This window comes from Hyposmocoma kahamanoa, unplaced genomic scaffold, assembly GCF_003589595.1.
Source record: "Hyposmocoma kahamanoa isolate Upper Pololo Valley unplaced genomic scaffold, ASM358959v1 80, whole genome shotgun sequence".
NCBI classification, from domain to species: Eukaryota; Metazoa; Arthropoda; class Insecta; order Lepidoptera; family Cosmopterigidae; genus Hyposmocoma; species Hyposmocoma kahamanoa.
The window spans coordinates 9,116,524-9,133,587 of NW_020654051.1; the positions used below are offsets into that span (position 1 = coordinate 9,116,524).

At 36.1% G+C, this 17,064-nt stretch overlaps 1 long non-coding RNA gene across 1 annotated transcript in view; it reads left to right on the forward strand.

Annotated features, from left to right (window-relative positions):
- LOC113233879 overlaps positions 1-17,064 on the forward strand; it is a 118,109-nt gene that overhangs the window by 49,943 nt on the left and 51,102 nt on the right. The window contains exon 2 of the long non-coding RNA XR_003310758.1: positions 565-641. This is a non-coding gene — a long non-coding RNA (uncharacterized LOC113233879). The remainder of the gene's footprint in view (positions 1-564; positions 642-17,064) is intronic.

Here is a 17,064-nt window from a genome sequence, read left to right on the forward strand (position 1 = left end):
TAGTGCGAAAAATCCAACTTTCGGCACGATTTGTAGTTCGAAAAGCACCACGTTCTGAGCAACTGTATTAAAAAAATATTTGTTAACACTTATTTTTTTATTTAATTGTTTCGTATTTGTTTCCGTTTTGGTGTACAACAAAGAATTTTTGTATGTATTGTACTATACTGTACTGTACTGTACTGCATTGCACTGCATTGCATTGTATTATATTGTATTGTATTGTATTGCATTGTATTGCATTGTGTTGTATTGCACTGTATACCCTTCGATCAACTATTAGGAATTCGCGACAGCACATCTACAACAGATCTCAAGTTCGTTGACTTTCCTCATAGTGCAGTTTATTTTCTAATTATTAAACTTTCCAACACTATTTTTAATTTTTAGAATTTAAAAAGGGGTACAATATGCTTAACTAAACATAGTCCTTCAAATCTGTATATACGGTTTGACTGCAGGATCGAAACGAGTCTTAATTGAGCAACAAATTTTTGACCAGGTAGTCTTTGTGTTTGATTAAAAATTCAGAAAGCCATTGTAACAATATTTTCTTTGTTTCAGATATTTCTCGCGTGGTATTAGTGAAGTGTGAGTTCCAATCTTCGAGGCCGCTTGTTCTTCCTTCGCAATAGTTAAAAGTAAGTGTAACTAAGTATGTAATGCGTTTTGTTAGTGTTACTAAAAATAAATCAGCGGATAAGAAAAATTTTATATTTATTAACTATGTTAGGATATGACTTATACGAGTGGGTTCTCTCTCCCGTCTGCTCATTTCATAAAAACATCACACGAGTATTTTAATGCCCAATTATGTACAGTTACATACACAGCCTTATCTATACACATATTATAAGCTATTTAGGATGTATTCAGGAACCGCAAGTTATGATTACGGCAAATAAAAGCTTTTCTCACGCATGTCACACAACCGTAGTTTTTATTTAATTCATAGACAAACTAGAGTCGGACCCAACTATCATGTCGTTCGACATCAAGTAACGTGTGAATTTGTTTGCTGTTGACATTGTCAAAACACTAGATTGATTGACATTAGAATATCTTTGAGAGAAAAAGTTTAAGGAATTAATGTTGTTACACTAGCGTCGCAGTACACCTATGAAAATGTAATTTGTGTTAAGAGGAATAGTAATCTCTATATGAAAAATGGTGACAGACATAACATTGATACGAGGAATAATAATAAACTAGCTGTTCTTGATAGTCGTCGTCATAAAGTGACAAATTCATTTAAAGGGCAATGTACACTCTTCTATAACAAGATTCCGGTTGATATACAAAATTTGTCATTCACGAGGTTTAAAACTATAGTGAAACAAACATTTTATACTAAAGGTTATTATACAACTTCTGCGTACTTGGATGACAAAAATCCGTGGTAGTAACCCGTTTAGCTCATGGAGGTAGTCTTGATCTCTGATGTACAAATGTTATTTACAAAGAGCAACGCCTAGAATTTCTTGCTCATTCTTCTCAGGGGAATCTGCCTTACGAATGAGCGATAGAGTTTAACCAATGTGACGATTTCAAGTGTAATAATGCTTACCTATGAAATAAAGATTATTTTCTTTTTGATTTGATTTCATTTCGAAATAAAACTTCATCTCGACTGATATAAGAATTGAGGTCGAATCAAATTGTTTTGTTTTTCAAAGATGTGAAATTTGAATATAATAATAAAATCGAATTTGATGTTATTATTGTGCAATAATGAGATTTTTACAGATAAAAAATTTATTGTAACAAAACAGTTTATCTTTATGCTGGTCGTAATTGTAAATCTGAATTTCCATACCTATATATTTTATATAGCATATTTGGTGGCTATTGTTATAATTTAATTTTGTGTTTGTAAACTTACATTATTGTTTATATTGCTTACCTTCATTACTTACACTATTTATTTGCTTTACATTTTACACTTTTACTTTGTACTTTACGTGATACACAAGTACAAAGTACTTGTTTTTGTTTGTGTGTGTGTATCAAGTTTTTTTATTTAGTTACATATCAATATTAAGAGTTAGGTATATATATTTGCGTGTGATGTACTTTGGTGGCATGACTTACTGGGCTGCGATCGCTCACTGGTACTGGCAGAAAACCAGCACTGTTTGACTTCTCTCCGTAGTATTTATGCTGAGTCAGGGCCTTTTCAGCACAAACTGTAGTCTTAGTTACATTAAAATTTTATCAGTTCTTATAGTATTTGTTTCTTTTTCTCACAGTATTTGTTTTTCTCGCAGTATGTGTTTTATATAAATGTGTATAAAATTAATAATGAATGTTCTATATGCTTTTATGTTATACTCTGTGAAGTGATTGTAAATGTTTTGTATCTGTTTGTATTTGTGCTGAAAAAACGTGCTATCTATCTATATATTTATCTATCTAATTTGCGGATTTTACACACATACACACATCATATTGTATGTTTACAATATCTGGTTTAATATATTTTAGTTTAATAGTAGTGACGTTTGTATTAGGCGCCCTAATAATGCAATTCTATAAGTGAGGCAAAACTTTAAGGCCTGTCTGTCACCTAAGGAGAAGCGGGAAACTGTTTTTTATTTTATAATACCAAGTACCGGGACGAACAAGTCGTGCACCTGATGGTAAGCTACACGCCTATCCTTTTCAGTTGTAGTGCCTCAACAGTTGTAGTGTTAGTTCAACCAGTCACCCTGAGACAAAAGTTGACAAGTCTCATATGCCTGTAATTTCACCAGCACCCTTTACTTTTCAAAACAGGAACACAGCCAAGCTGGTATTACTGCTTGGCGGCAGAAATAGGTAAGATAGCAGTACTCCCTTAGACGTGTAAAGTTTTCTCAGCCATTTTATTCATATTAATTTTCCAGATTTTCTTTTTTATAATATTATGTGACGGGACGAACAAGTCGCGTCAAGTCAAAATATCTCGCTTTAAATATTTTTATGTAGTCATAAGCAAAATCGATACTTATTCGCTGTTATCGGTGCAGTTACAATAAACCACGAACTACTTTTTTAATTAAATCTATTTAAGTAACTGTTAATTTTACTACCATTCTAACACGCACCCTTCGAATCGACACACATTAGACAAAAAAATTGCTTCCTTGTTATATAATATGATAATAAGATTACAACGCGGTGTACATAGTCAAACTCAGAACCGTAAACCAATTAGTTGAAATTATCGATGCGAGTAAATCAAAAGCCTCCTTCATATAAATTGAAACTCAACAGCATTGTCAATATTATAATCAGCCTGTAACAAGATAAGGCCGAGATAACTGACCGCTGGCCTAGATATAAAACTGTGGACGGGAAACCGTCGGGAAAACTACGCCGAAGTTATTAAAGATAAAATACGAAAGAAATGCACTTAAAGTGTCAAGATTTGGTTTTGGATTTTGGTTGTCTGTTAATTTTTAACCGACTTCAAAAAAAGGAGGAGGTTCTCAACTCGACTGTATGTTTTTTTTGTATGTGTGTTACGCGATAACTCCGGTATTTGTGAACCGATTGTGATGATTCCTTTTTTGTTGGAAAGAGGGTACCACCATAGTGGTCCCATTTAATTTTGAAGAAAATCATCCACCTGTAAGGATAGCTGTACGCGCATGAAGATTTATTTTTATAAATAGCGCCTAAATTTTTTTATGAGGAGCAATTATTTTAATGGTTGATTTTACTATTCTCCAATTCAAGGCGTTTATCTCTCTCGTTTATTAGTTTGAGTAGTGGGAACCGATTTTTATTATCTCCTACCTATTATCAAGTTCTGTATAGTGGCGAACTAGGGGATGAATCCGGGTTTGCGCACTTTCCGGTAACCGATTTCAATAAAACTTGGCCAATAGATGTAATTCCACGTACTTTTGAGGTCGGTTTTGTTAGTACTCTGTACTGAGATTATCATTTATCGCGTCACAAACACGAAACTCGATATAATAAAAGGTATTATATCGACACTGGAAAGGTAACACGTGTAATGGGCATTTGGGAAATATGACAGGAGAGCGATTTAAAGTATTTTTTAAGAAACTAAACAAACAAAACTAGTTATGACTTTTTTACACGTTATGCCTTTCAAGTATCGATATGTTAAAGCCGAAAAGAAACCTAATAAAAAGATCTGTTACAGACTCATAGAAGAATTTCGTCGACCTGCTGGACCTGTAGCTCAGTTGGCACAGCGACGCTACGGTATAGCGTGGTTGCAGGTTCAAGTCCTGTCGTGTCGAAACAGTGTTCGTTAGTTGTTAGTGGAATCATTTCACAAAAAATATATAAATGTCATTGTGGTAAAACATTGTGAAATTCAGTAAAAATCCATAACAGAACGTACTTACTTAACGTACGTACGCATCACAACTCTTCAAAGTTGACCTTAAATTATGAATTTTGATACATATGTGGGTTTTTATAATATTGAACAGCAGAACAGGTAGTGGAGCTGTGGTTGTGCTGTCATGGCAGTAGTTACGCCAGTGTAGCTCGCCGAGTGGTCTTGACGAAGTGTGAAATGAAGTGTTTTGTAGCACAGCGATAAAATGAAAATGTTAGAGAAGAAGACACAATAATTCCGGAATACGACGAAGGGAAATCGTTCCAACTAAAAACACAATGCTCTGTGAAATACTGGAGCGTTTTACTTGAAGCGAAACTAAATTAAAAAGATATTGTGCTATGTTTAACTAGAATAACAATTCACGTATCTTATATTTTTATCAGCAGTAGAGCTCCTTGTGGAAGGGTTCGTCCTGGGAAGTACTGCCACCTTACTTATTTCTGCCGCCAAGTAGCAAACGGGCATTACTATGTTTCGGTTTTGAGGGTAATAAAGGTGCTGGTGAAATTACAGGTACATGAGACTTGCCAAGTTATGTCTCAAGGTGACAGGCACAGTAGCAGTGTCCCTGAGATCTTTGCGATTTAATGGTCTGAATGGCAATGCAACTGCTATGGGCAGGCGTGTCGCTTTACACCAGGCACACGACTTGTTCGTCCTTTATATTTTGAGCGTGATAAAAAATATTGTTTTAAGACCATTAAATCTGAACCCCTACGTAGTATAATGTATAGGTACGAGTTAAAAATATAACATGTTCGCTCGAAAGAGCGCGATGTAAGCAAGCCGACCATGTACGAAAACTCGCAATTTATTATGCATCTAATAAATTTCTACATGTCTATTTATATATTTTTTTAGACGCACACAGTGCCTTTTTTCGTGTGGTTTACAAAATTTCTACGAAAAATATGCTGAGAGACAAAATTGACACTCAATTTTTGAATAGAGAAACTTGCTTCAATATTAGTATTTTCTACATTATTAATTTTTGAAATCAACAACTTATATTTTGAAATCAATGTTTGATAAGTTGTCTATGTGATGTTCAGAATTGAACGGCACAATGAACAGATGCTTTTAACGGTTTTAACACTGTATATTCTGTACTTCGATGACAAGGAATGAAATTTAAATATGTATAAAAAATAACTGCTGCGCTTGGCCCGTAGCCGTAGCATGTAATGGCACTTTTTTAACTTTGCACTGGCGTTGCTACACCCTACGCCCTCACGCGCGGCCCAGTCGCCAGGCCTCAGCCGCTCAGTGTTACCGGCGCGAACAATCACTAACATTATGCCTGTGTCATTTTATATTTTATTTCAAAAATTGCGATATTTATGTCATTCATATAAATCATTTAATTTCAAAGTGACAGTGGTCACTTGGACATTAAATCGTTATAAAATATGATATACATATATAATGTAATTTTTTAGATAACACTATGTTATTTTTTTTAAATACCAAGTGACGGGACTAACAAGTCGTGCGCCTCATGAGCGACACGCCTATCCATAATAGTGGCAGTGCAAGTCAGAGCTTTTAATCGCAAATATCGTAGGGCACTGCCACTGCGCCCATTACCCTGAGGCATGAGTTGACAAGTCCCATGTGCCTGTAATTTCATCAGCACCTTTATTACCCTTGAAAACTTTTTTCGAGGTTTGGCGGCAGAAATAGGTAAGGTGGCAGTACTTCCCTGGACGAATTCTTTCAGAAGGCGTACTACTGTTAATATAAAGTTAGTTGTCATGTGCGGGTTTCCGTTGTGGGGCAGTATTATTAACCGAATCATAAACAATATAAATAAATATAATATAATCATAAACCCAAATTGCTGTAATTTATACCAATGAGTTAATAACTTAGCGAACTTTGGTAAGTAACATTGTACTATCGACATTTAATCTAGCCCATTAAGTAAACTAGGTTAAGATTGTGGCTATATGTTTGTAAGTTACTTAGCTAGAACAACTCAATTTGGCGGCTAATTTATTAGGAAGAAACATGGGAATTTATCTGCACACATCCCCAGAGTTATTATAGTATACGTAACTATGAAACTATAGTATATATGAAATATAAAACTATAAAGTAGGTAACTTTTTTATTTATTACCACTCAGTAACATTTATTTCTTCATTCAGTTATACCGCAAACTTAATAATAATAATAATAAATTCAATTTTTATTGAATTGATATTCAATTATTTTTTGTGAAATTACTCCACTAGTTTGTTATAATTATTAATACAAAGATCGAACACTCAGAAAAAACAAAAAAATTCCTTCGATCCGGTCGGATTCGAACCGACGTCTTCTTGCATACCGTGCCAGATGCTATACCAACTAAGCCACGGAACGAACCAACGGATCTCACGAATTTTTCTATGTGCTTGCATCGTGTCTTTGTACTTGGTCTTTCAACGACTTTTTCTGAGTGTTTTTTCTGAGTGTTCGATCTTTGTATTAATAATTATAATAATAATAAATGTTTATTTCAGTAATACAATTAACTTTACATTAACAGTGGATGGTACCACCTATTAAGCTTATCAAGCCTGTGTCAGGAGGCACTGCTCTTCCATAGCTATAAATGCATATTTAAAATTTTTAACTTATACTTAATGTAGTGTACAGCTACTTAAGTACACTTAAGTGCAGTCAACACGCTTACATGTCACAAACTGATAATTATAAATAGTTTTAATTAAAGTTTATAATATTGTATGTATATCTAAAAATATTCAAGTCCCCCTTTACATGCAACCCAGGAAATGACAATAATAGGCGTATTGCGCGAACGGTAGGCGCGTTCGCGGCATGTACTGCGCGAGTGCACAATAATATGTAGATATATTGCAAACAATCTACAACATTTACAAACCTTTAAGGTTTGTGTCATTTTTTAAATAATATTAAGTAACGGGACGAACAAGTCGTGCCTGACGGTAAGCTACACGCCTGTCCATAGCACTCGCCGTGCCACTCAGAGCTTTAAATCGGAAAGATCTAAGGGACACTACCACTGCGCCCGTCACCCTGAGACCTAAATTGACAAGTCACATGTACCTGTAATTTCACCAGCACCCTTACCCTTGGACACAGTAATGCTGAGATATGCTGATATATACTGCTTAAATATAATATTTGCAGAAATAGGTAAGGTGGCAGTACTTCCTTGGGCGAACCCTTTCGCAAGAAGCTCTACTGCTACTATGTGTTATGCTGTATGTTGCCTATATCGACAATACATAAATCGTAATAAGTATAGTAGAAAGGTTATTCATAAAAAAATAAAAAAGCAACAAACAGCTGTCGTAATTACAACGCTAAGCTTCTGCAGCTTTTAAAGCTCTAGAGAGACAGACTGAATTTCAACTGCACTCAGACTGCAAATTTGCAGTTTGAATGTAGGTCAAAAGCAGTTGGTCCAACTGCATTTGAACTGCACGTCGACCGCAGTCGATGCAGTCCGATTGCAGTCGGTGTATAGTTGGCATGCAGTTCCAACGAAACTGTTGAATGCAGTTCAAATGCAGTTGGATCAACTGCATTCAAATTGCAAATTTGCGGTCAGAGTGCAGTTGAAATGTCTGTGTAGAGCCTTTATTGTTTAAAAATGATATTATTAAATAACATTCATATAAGTAATGTGTACTTTATACATTTCTTTCATATAAAAATTTTACATAAACACAACCAGTTTTGCTCCTAACTGTAAAGAAAAATCTCGACACAGAGTTCGTCATAAAATATGATCACAAATGTTATTATAAGACCCCACATGGCGATTGTACAAAAACTCGTACGATGAATTTATGCCTTCGTGTTCACGCTTATTCTTATAAACCGCACTATGATCTCATGTAAAAACAATCTTTTTGCTCTCATACACTTAGAATTCCAATAATCTATGAATACAAGCTTACGCATCTACAAAAAAAGAACCAAAAAATATCTCGCACTGATTCATGACGAACCTACATGGCAGAAAATGTATTTTTCCTTGTGTATAATCTAAAGTAGCCGGTGCCCGCGAGTTTGTCTGCGTAGAATACGTATTTCGAGTAGCCTACTCATCCCCTATTTTACCTAGAAGGGTAATTTGGTCGAAAACGCTGAAACATTGATTATTTCTTATAAATTACATAAATATGTATTTCCAAATCTATGGTATTTTCCGATCCATTACTTGAGAAATAATTGGCCTCCCAAAACAGGCATGGCTGCTTAAACGGAGATTCCTGTCACTATTATTGTAAAACTAAACTTAGAAAGAAATAAATTACTTATTATTAGCTGTGCCCCTTACTTCATCTGTGCAGAATAAGTACTTCGAATAGCCTACTACTGCACTATACCAAATTTCACAGTTTTATAGGTTCTCCATACGAACTTTCATCCCCTATTTCACTCCCTTTAAGATTCACTTTTGTGACAAAAAGTAGCCTATATCTTTCTCCTAGGTCCCATTTATCTCTATACTAAAACTCATCAAATTTGGTTCAGCGGTTTAAGCATGAAATCGTAACAACGGACAGACTTACTTTCGCATTTATAACATTAGTTCGGATAAGCGCTTTGTTAGTACAGACTGCATAAATAGAAATTGTTTTCACTTCCGTCAGTTATGTGTAAGTGACGTTCATAACCGTGGGAACTTAATAGCTTGACCACAGACTAAATAAATGTGGGTTCCAATCTGGGTTGGCACCGCTGAGTTTGAAGGAATTTATTTGCGAAATTTAGTTTGAAATTAACCAATAGCTTTTCCGTGAAGGAAAACATCGCTATGAAACCTGCAAGTAGAAAAGGTTCACAACCTTCGGAAAACGTGATTTTCCAACCCGCATTTGGCCAGTGCGAGGGACTACGGCCTAAACCCTGAGAGAAGACGTGCACAGTAGGGGGACATCCAAATGGGTTGTTGATGACAATGATGACATTTATTGACCTAAGGTTGACTGTCGAGGTTTGATCGCTCAAAGCAATATTGAATGTCAGTGTATTTATCGCGCTTATTGACCATGAAAGTGTCTTATTTTTTAACCGACTTCAAAAAAAGGAGGAGGTTCTCAATTCGACTTTGTTGGAAAGAGGGTACCTCAAAAATGGAGCCATTTAAATTTAAAGAAAATATTCGAGCTCTAAGGGTGGTAAACTAGGGGATGAATACCTTTTGAGGTCGGTTTTGTAGTACACTGTACTGAGGTGAGGTTATCTAAGAACAAGGTAGGTTCTGCATAGAAACGTAACATTTATCAAGACGACTAATTGCAATAAAACACTTGTCGTTGCAACTTCTCTGAGTTCACAATCATTGCTACTAACTCACCTTTTTTCTTCATTGAACTCCGTTAGAAAGGACCTTCCCGCTACAGAGAAATGCTTTTTGTGGTCCGCTCATTGCAGTCCCCTAGTTGAGTAACAAAGTTGTTTTACAGTTTAATGCCGTAATCAAAGATGTTCGTGTATTTATTATCCTTTGCAAAGTTTTTAAAAGGTTGCATAATGGGGTCAGAGCATTTTTTACCCAAAGACAAAACTTCGTTATCGTGACAAATATTACAGATATCTTTTATATGATATCAAGAGACGGGACGAACAAGTCGTGCACCTGGTGGTACGCGGTATGCCAGCCTATAGCAGTTGCAGTGCCACTCAGAGCTTTAAGTCGCAAAGATTTGAGGGGCATCACCACTGCAGCCGTTACCCTAAGACAGTAATGCTCACATTACAGCTTAGCAGCAGAAATAGTAAAGTGGCAGTACTTCCCTGGACGAACTCTTTCACAAGGAGTTCTACTGCTATTTATATTTTTCATGAGTTATGAAAAGGAAAACTCGTTATTTGTTATAGCATTTCTATTTTACTGTATCGTAAAACAATTACCATCGGTCTCTCAAATAATAAAACAGTTTATTTATCTCGGCACATTACTTAATTATAATGTTTTTTTTTAATGGGACATTATGGAGAAATCTGAAACCATAGAAGATACAAGGAACCATTAAGTCTTTTTGTGAAAACAGTTTTGGCATAGTAAATTTTTTGGTGAAACCATTGGTGAAACGTGTGTTGTCACTGTATAACCTTTTTTTTTTATGAAATGAAGAAGAAAAATTTACCAAGACTTGGCTGTATGATGTCAAAACCTTTGCCTTTTCCTTTAAGGAAAGAATGGAAAAAACAACAACAACAGCTACTTTACACAAAGAGGTTAGTAACAAACAATAGTGATGGGGCATAAAAAAGTCTGGTTTGTTTTATGATACTAAGTGGCGGATCGAAAAATCGTGGTGGTAAGCGGCGCGCTTGTCCTTTTACTGTTTACCAAGTATATTTAAATCATTTGAGTCGCTGTATTAAAAGCTCTATCTAATAAAACTCTGAACTCATACGCGAAACTTAAATCGTGAATAAGCTGAGCAGAAGTGACATACAAATATATCTAATAAAAAACTTATTCATGATTCGAAATGAAATACACGCTTTAAAGGAAGCGAGATCCTATAAACTATGAACTGCTACGGAAGCACCTAGATAACACCGCTCCCACATCTACGTTTACTTTATTTTATATTCGCTTTTGATATTGTTTGTTTGCCGGTTGCATTTGCTGTTTGTATTTATGAAAGTCAAACTTGTACTGAGAGGTATACGATCTATTAAATTTATATAACCATTATATTGACTTATACAGGGTTTTCAACAGACCCGAAAACTGTAACCAGATATTGTAGTTGTCATCCTGAAAACTATGATCTATAGCGATCGACTGAAAAAAAAGTGTATTTTTTAAATAAAATTTAATTTAAATATTTCAGCTTCTTAGCAGCAGTAGAGTTCCTTGTGAAAGTGTTCGTCCAGGAAAGTACTGCCACCTTATCTTACCTATTTCTGCCGCCAAGCAGTAGCATTACAGCATGTGAGCATTACTGTGTTCCGGTTTTGAAGGGTAAGGGTGCTGGTGAAATTATAATAATAATAATAATAATAACGCTCACACTCAACATAGCCCCGCACTAGGGAAACCCTGTGTCGCGGGTGCCATGGACACACACATAGACAACCACAAATTACACCCAAACTCACGAGAGAAACAAATGTAGGCCATACAAATATTTCTCCCAGCCCGGGAATCGAACCTGGGACCTCTGCGTGGCAGTCCGGCATGGTAACCGTTCGGCCACGGAGGCAGTTAAAGTTAAATTACAGGCAGGTGGGACTTTTCAATTTATGTCTCAGGGTGACGGGCGCAGTGGCAGCGTCACTAAAGGCCCACGACTTCTCCGGGTGTGTAAAAAAAGAATCTCTTACAAAATAATATACATCTTACAATTTACTTTCGTTTCATCGTATCGTAATCCTGTAACAATTCTGTGCTCCTCCTCAAAGTACGTCATAGTGTTCAGTCTTAGATTTTACTCATCCAATCTTCAGTTCTTTATTGTTTACGCCTTTCGTAAAAGGCACCCTGCTGAATGTAAATATGGCGTTAACTCATTAGCTGATTGTCTATAACATCGCGTCAATTTACCTATTATAAGAAATGCCTTCACAAAGGGAGATCTGAAAGACGTAAAGTGAAAGATCCATTATTTACCAATCAAAACACTATACATACAAACTATGTTTAAGCAACCAACCAATAGGTATCGTTATTTTGATACCTCGGCGGTACTTAGTCACAATGACGGTAAATGATTGATTGTTAAAACACAACTCATCCACTCCGCTTTGGTAGATAATGAGCATCATTTGATGCAGCACAATCAGCTAGCTTTGAACAAAATGTTGTGAGTGGAATGACAATTATGCGTTTGACGCACACGCGATGAGGTTTCGACGTAACTAAAATACGACCTTGTAACGCAGCGATTAGCACTGTGCACGCTAATTGATGAGGTTGCGAGCTCAATTCCCGATATTACCATTTTGGTAAACTTTTAGGGTTTATGAGTTATATGGGTAGAGCCGCAAAATTAATTCATTCCGTCCGTGTGATTGCCAACGTGCCGCTTGGCTTGACCCGCTTGGCTTTGCGGGGGAGGCACCACAGATCGAATCTATCCGTTGTGGGGTCCTGTTACTGCGGTAGAGGAGGTACACCATGCTCTTTGGGAGTACTCTCTCTACGAGGAAAAGCGTAGAGAATTATTAGACAGAATCAAGGTTCTCGAAGTGGGTTCGGTGGACTTCAGGCAGCTACGGGATTCCGCGCGGAAATGGCACCATCATCGGTGTAGGCTAGAGAGGACGTAGAGAGACCGTTGCGACCACAGACCACATAAATAGTTGCGACCTTTCGACGAACATCGAACCTAAGGCGTAATTGTGTCGTTCACGTCCCAGAAGGGTAGAGTTTTAGGCGGAGCATTAGGGACATAAGAGTTACAAAAATTTGTACTTTGTTTCGGCCCGTATAACAAAGAAGGCTGATAGGGCCATGGGAGGGTTGATGGGGAATGCCACTTGGCTCAAGCATAGCGGACACGTTAACCGTGGCTAAGGCCGCTATCGTTGAGGGCCTAAATTCATTTCATACAATATCCATGGTTATTTGTGATAATATTTCACTAGTTTGTTGTTATTATTATTATTGATACAAAGTTGACATTAACTATGACCATATTAATGATACCCTCTCAAGGTAGTTTATTGGTTTAATGCTAACAATTTATTGCTTAATGCCAAGAAGACAAAATGTGTTAAATTTGAATTACCTAACGTAAAATCGACTAGTCCAAGCATAGAAATAAACGGAGAAAAGTTAGACCTTGTTAATAAAGCAGTCTTCTTGGGAGTGACCTTAGATAGTAAACTTCAATGGTTTCCACATATATCTTCCCAGGCCAGCAGGGTAAGCTCCGCTGCATACAAAGTCCGAAGAATACGCGAGCTTACCGATGTTAGTACTGCTAGACTAGTTTACTTTAGTTACTTCCATAGTATAATGTCCTACGGGATTCTCATGTGGGGTAAAGCGCATGTAAAGCGGCAGATATTCAAACCATATTTGTATTGCAAAAACGAGCGATTCGTTCTGTGTACCGTCTAGGCTCTCGGGTTTCTCTCAGAGAAACGTTTAAGGAAACTGGTATCATGACTGTGGCATCACAGTACATTTACTCAAATATTTTATATGCCCGTAAAAATATACACAATTTCAATGAGAAAGAAGATATCCATAATATTAACCTTAGAGCTAGGTCCAAACTCATGGTACCACGATTTGAGTTTAACCAAGATAAACAATTCTTTTCTGGGGAACTGTATCCGTTTTTACAATAAGATTCCGGAGCATATATTAAGTTTATCATTTCCTAAGTTTAAAAACTACATTAAAATATTTTGATTGAAAAATCATATTACAAAATTGAAGACTACGTGTTAGATAAAGATGTATGGAAAAAGACGGCACGGCTCCAGAATCCACACAAATTTAATTCAAAGTGTATTCCATAGCATTTAAGTTTATTTGAAAAGAGCAATCCCTAGAGTTTCTTGCTCATTCTTCTCAGGGAAGACAGCGTAGTGAACGAGCAGTAGCTTAAATGTGACGTTTTCAAGTGTAAATTTATTTTACCTATGGAATAAATAATCTTTGACTTTGACTTTCACTTTGTTGGCACAAGAAAAACTCCTTCAATGTGAGTGGACTCGAATCAGTGTGTCAGTTTGCCGTGCCGAAGGCACCGCTGATGGCGAAAAAAGTCCTTTAAAGCCAATACAAAAGTTTGTAATAAACAAAAAATTTAAAAGCCGACTTCAAAAAAGGAGGAGGTTTTCAATTCGACTGTATTTTTGTTTTGTGTGAATTTTATGCGAATAATCCGGTATTTGTGAAACGATTTTAATGATTCTTTTTTGTTCGAAAGAGGGTATCTCTTGGTCTGGGTATCTTCTATCTTGGTCTCATTTAAATTAAAAGAAAATATTCCACCTCTAAAGGTGGCAAACTAGGGGATGAATCCAGTTTCGCGCCGTTACCCGATTTTAATAAAATTTGACAATAGATGTAATTCCAATAAAAAAGCCAACAAGCAAACTTTTGAGGTGAGTTCTTTTAAATAAAAAAGTTTTAATTATAAAATCTGCCGATTCAGTTTCTATTTTAATTGATTTAGCTAACAGACACCACTTGGAGCCCAGTCAGATAGAAGGAGTTTTTCTTTGTGTTCGATCTTTGTATCAATAACTGCTTCCGTGACCGAACGGTTACCATGCTTGTCTACCACGCAGAGGTCCTGAGTTCGATTCCCGGGCCAGGAGAAAATTTGTGTGACCTACATTTATTTCTCTCGTGAGTTTGGATGTAATTTGTGATTGTCTGGTGGCATTGACACACATTGACATGCACAAGGGAAACCCTGTGTACGTTATTAATTTATTTAATAATAATATTTAACCAACTAAAATATTTCAGTACAGTTTAATTGATTTCTGATAATGCAGACTACAATATTGGACAAGAATTTGGGATTGCTCTAGCCTATTGTGTGTCTGCTTAAATTTCGCACATCGAGACTGAGAATTAGAAACAGGACCGTATTCCATTTACATTTCGTGGAAATGTCCGAATTCATATTAACTTCCTCTCAACATTATATGAAACAGTCAGACAGGAAGTGATGTAAGGAAGGGACATCTTGTTATCTGATACAGAGTGATGTACGAGACACTTTGTCACTACACAATGTTATATCTTACTCTAATATATTCAAGTGTAATGTTAATGTCGTATAAATAAATATATTTGATTTGATATTGATATTTATGTTAATCTTAAAAGTTATAATTGAGGGGAAGATCGAAGAGAAAAAAGAGAGAATGATCAATAATGGCGTACAGTGAACAAATAAAGAAGAACGTCGAAGTGAGCAGCCATAAAGAAGTCAAAGAGCTGGCACAGTGAGGAGTGGAGGAGGCTGTACCGAAAAGAGCCACGCCCTTAAATAGGATGATGGTGATTAATCTTAAACAACATAAAATATAATAGATTGATTTCTGGACGCATTAATATAATATAATATATAATATAATAACGCACATACTCAACATAGCCCCGCACTAGGGAAACCCTGTGTCGCGGGTGCCATGGACACACACATAGACAACCACAAATCACACCCAAACTCACGAGAGAAATAAATGTAGGCCCTACAAATATTTCGCCCGGCCCGGGAATCGAACCTGGGACCTCTGCGTGGCAGTCCGGCATGGTAACCGTTCGGCCACAGAGGCAGTTTAGTTTATAAAGCATTAGTACATAACAATTTATGTAAAAATACCTTTGAATTAGAAAAATAATCATAGTACATAATAGCCTATTGAGAGGCTTGGGCTGTAGTTACCAAGCAGGCCCAACAAGGAATGGGATCTTCACACACATCATTAAATTGCTTTGCAGATGTACATCTGTTTTTTTTAACCGACTTCAAAAAAGGAGGAGGTTCTCAATTCGATAGCATTTTTTTGTATGTATCTTACGAGATAACTCGTTATTTTTTACCGATTATTTGTGATTGTAATTTGTAAACCGATTTTGATGATTCTTTTTTTAGTTTTTCTCAGTATTTAGTCCCATTTAAATTTGAAAAGAATACTCCACCTCTAATGGTGACAAACTAGGGGATGAAAGACTTTTGAAGTCGGTTTTTTTAGTACTCTGTACTGATATTATCATTTAACTGTATGTCTCAGAGTGAGAGGCGCAGTTGCAATGCCCTTCAGCTAATTGCAATTTAAAAGCCTGAATGGCACTGCACCTGTTATAGATAGGCGTGGTACTTTCCTCCAGGCGCACGATTTGTTCATCTTGTCATTTGATTACCCTTTAGAGAACCAATTGACTTTTACCAGCTACTTAGCATTTTATATAGTATTAATTATTGATTGAATTTAAAAAGTTCACTACAATTTGATTTATTTTACGTACGTTTGAAAGGGTTGTAACCCTAGCTAGCCGTGAACAGGTTCGCGGCAATGAAATGGGAAACTTCCGGTCCACAAAATTTATTAAAGAAGTAAAGTTTAAAGAAAGGCTGTAACAATATAAAGGTAAATGTAAAAAAACAGGTATAACAGTATAAAACACTCCCTACACTTTATTATTAAGGCACTTACCCCTAAATGGGCCGAGAAACTGAATTACAGAAATAGATACATGAAGGCTGTAGACTTATAAATTGTTACACATGATTAGCTTATTAACAGCTCCGACTGTTGTGATGGTCGAGCTGGAAGTGACCGTAGTACGAAAACAAAATGAGAAAGTGAAGGAAGATGGAACAATTCAAATTTAAAATTGAAATACATGTAAAATAAAAAAAATATATAAGATACAAGCGGAGAGAGGCGATACAAAGAGGTGAGATGACGGTGTAAAGAGGTCACACCGTCACTCGTTTGTTCTAACCATTGAGTATATAACCAGAAATAGAGACGAAATAAGGGCTATCCATCCTTGACTACTCATCAGACAAATGGGCCTTACATCACTTTTAAATATCAACTCTAGTTTGAGGTAAAATCACAAATTAGAAAGCTGAAATAGTACAGCGCCAACAACTGACCTATGTATACTATATAATATATATATACATATACATATATATATATACATTATAATATATACGGAATATATACGTATCCATATATTCCAAAAATATTCTGTATTTATTGTAATAAAG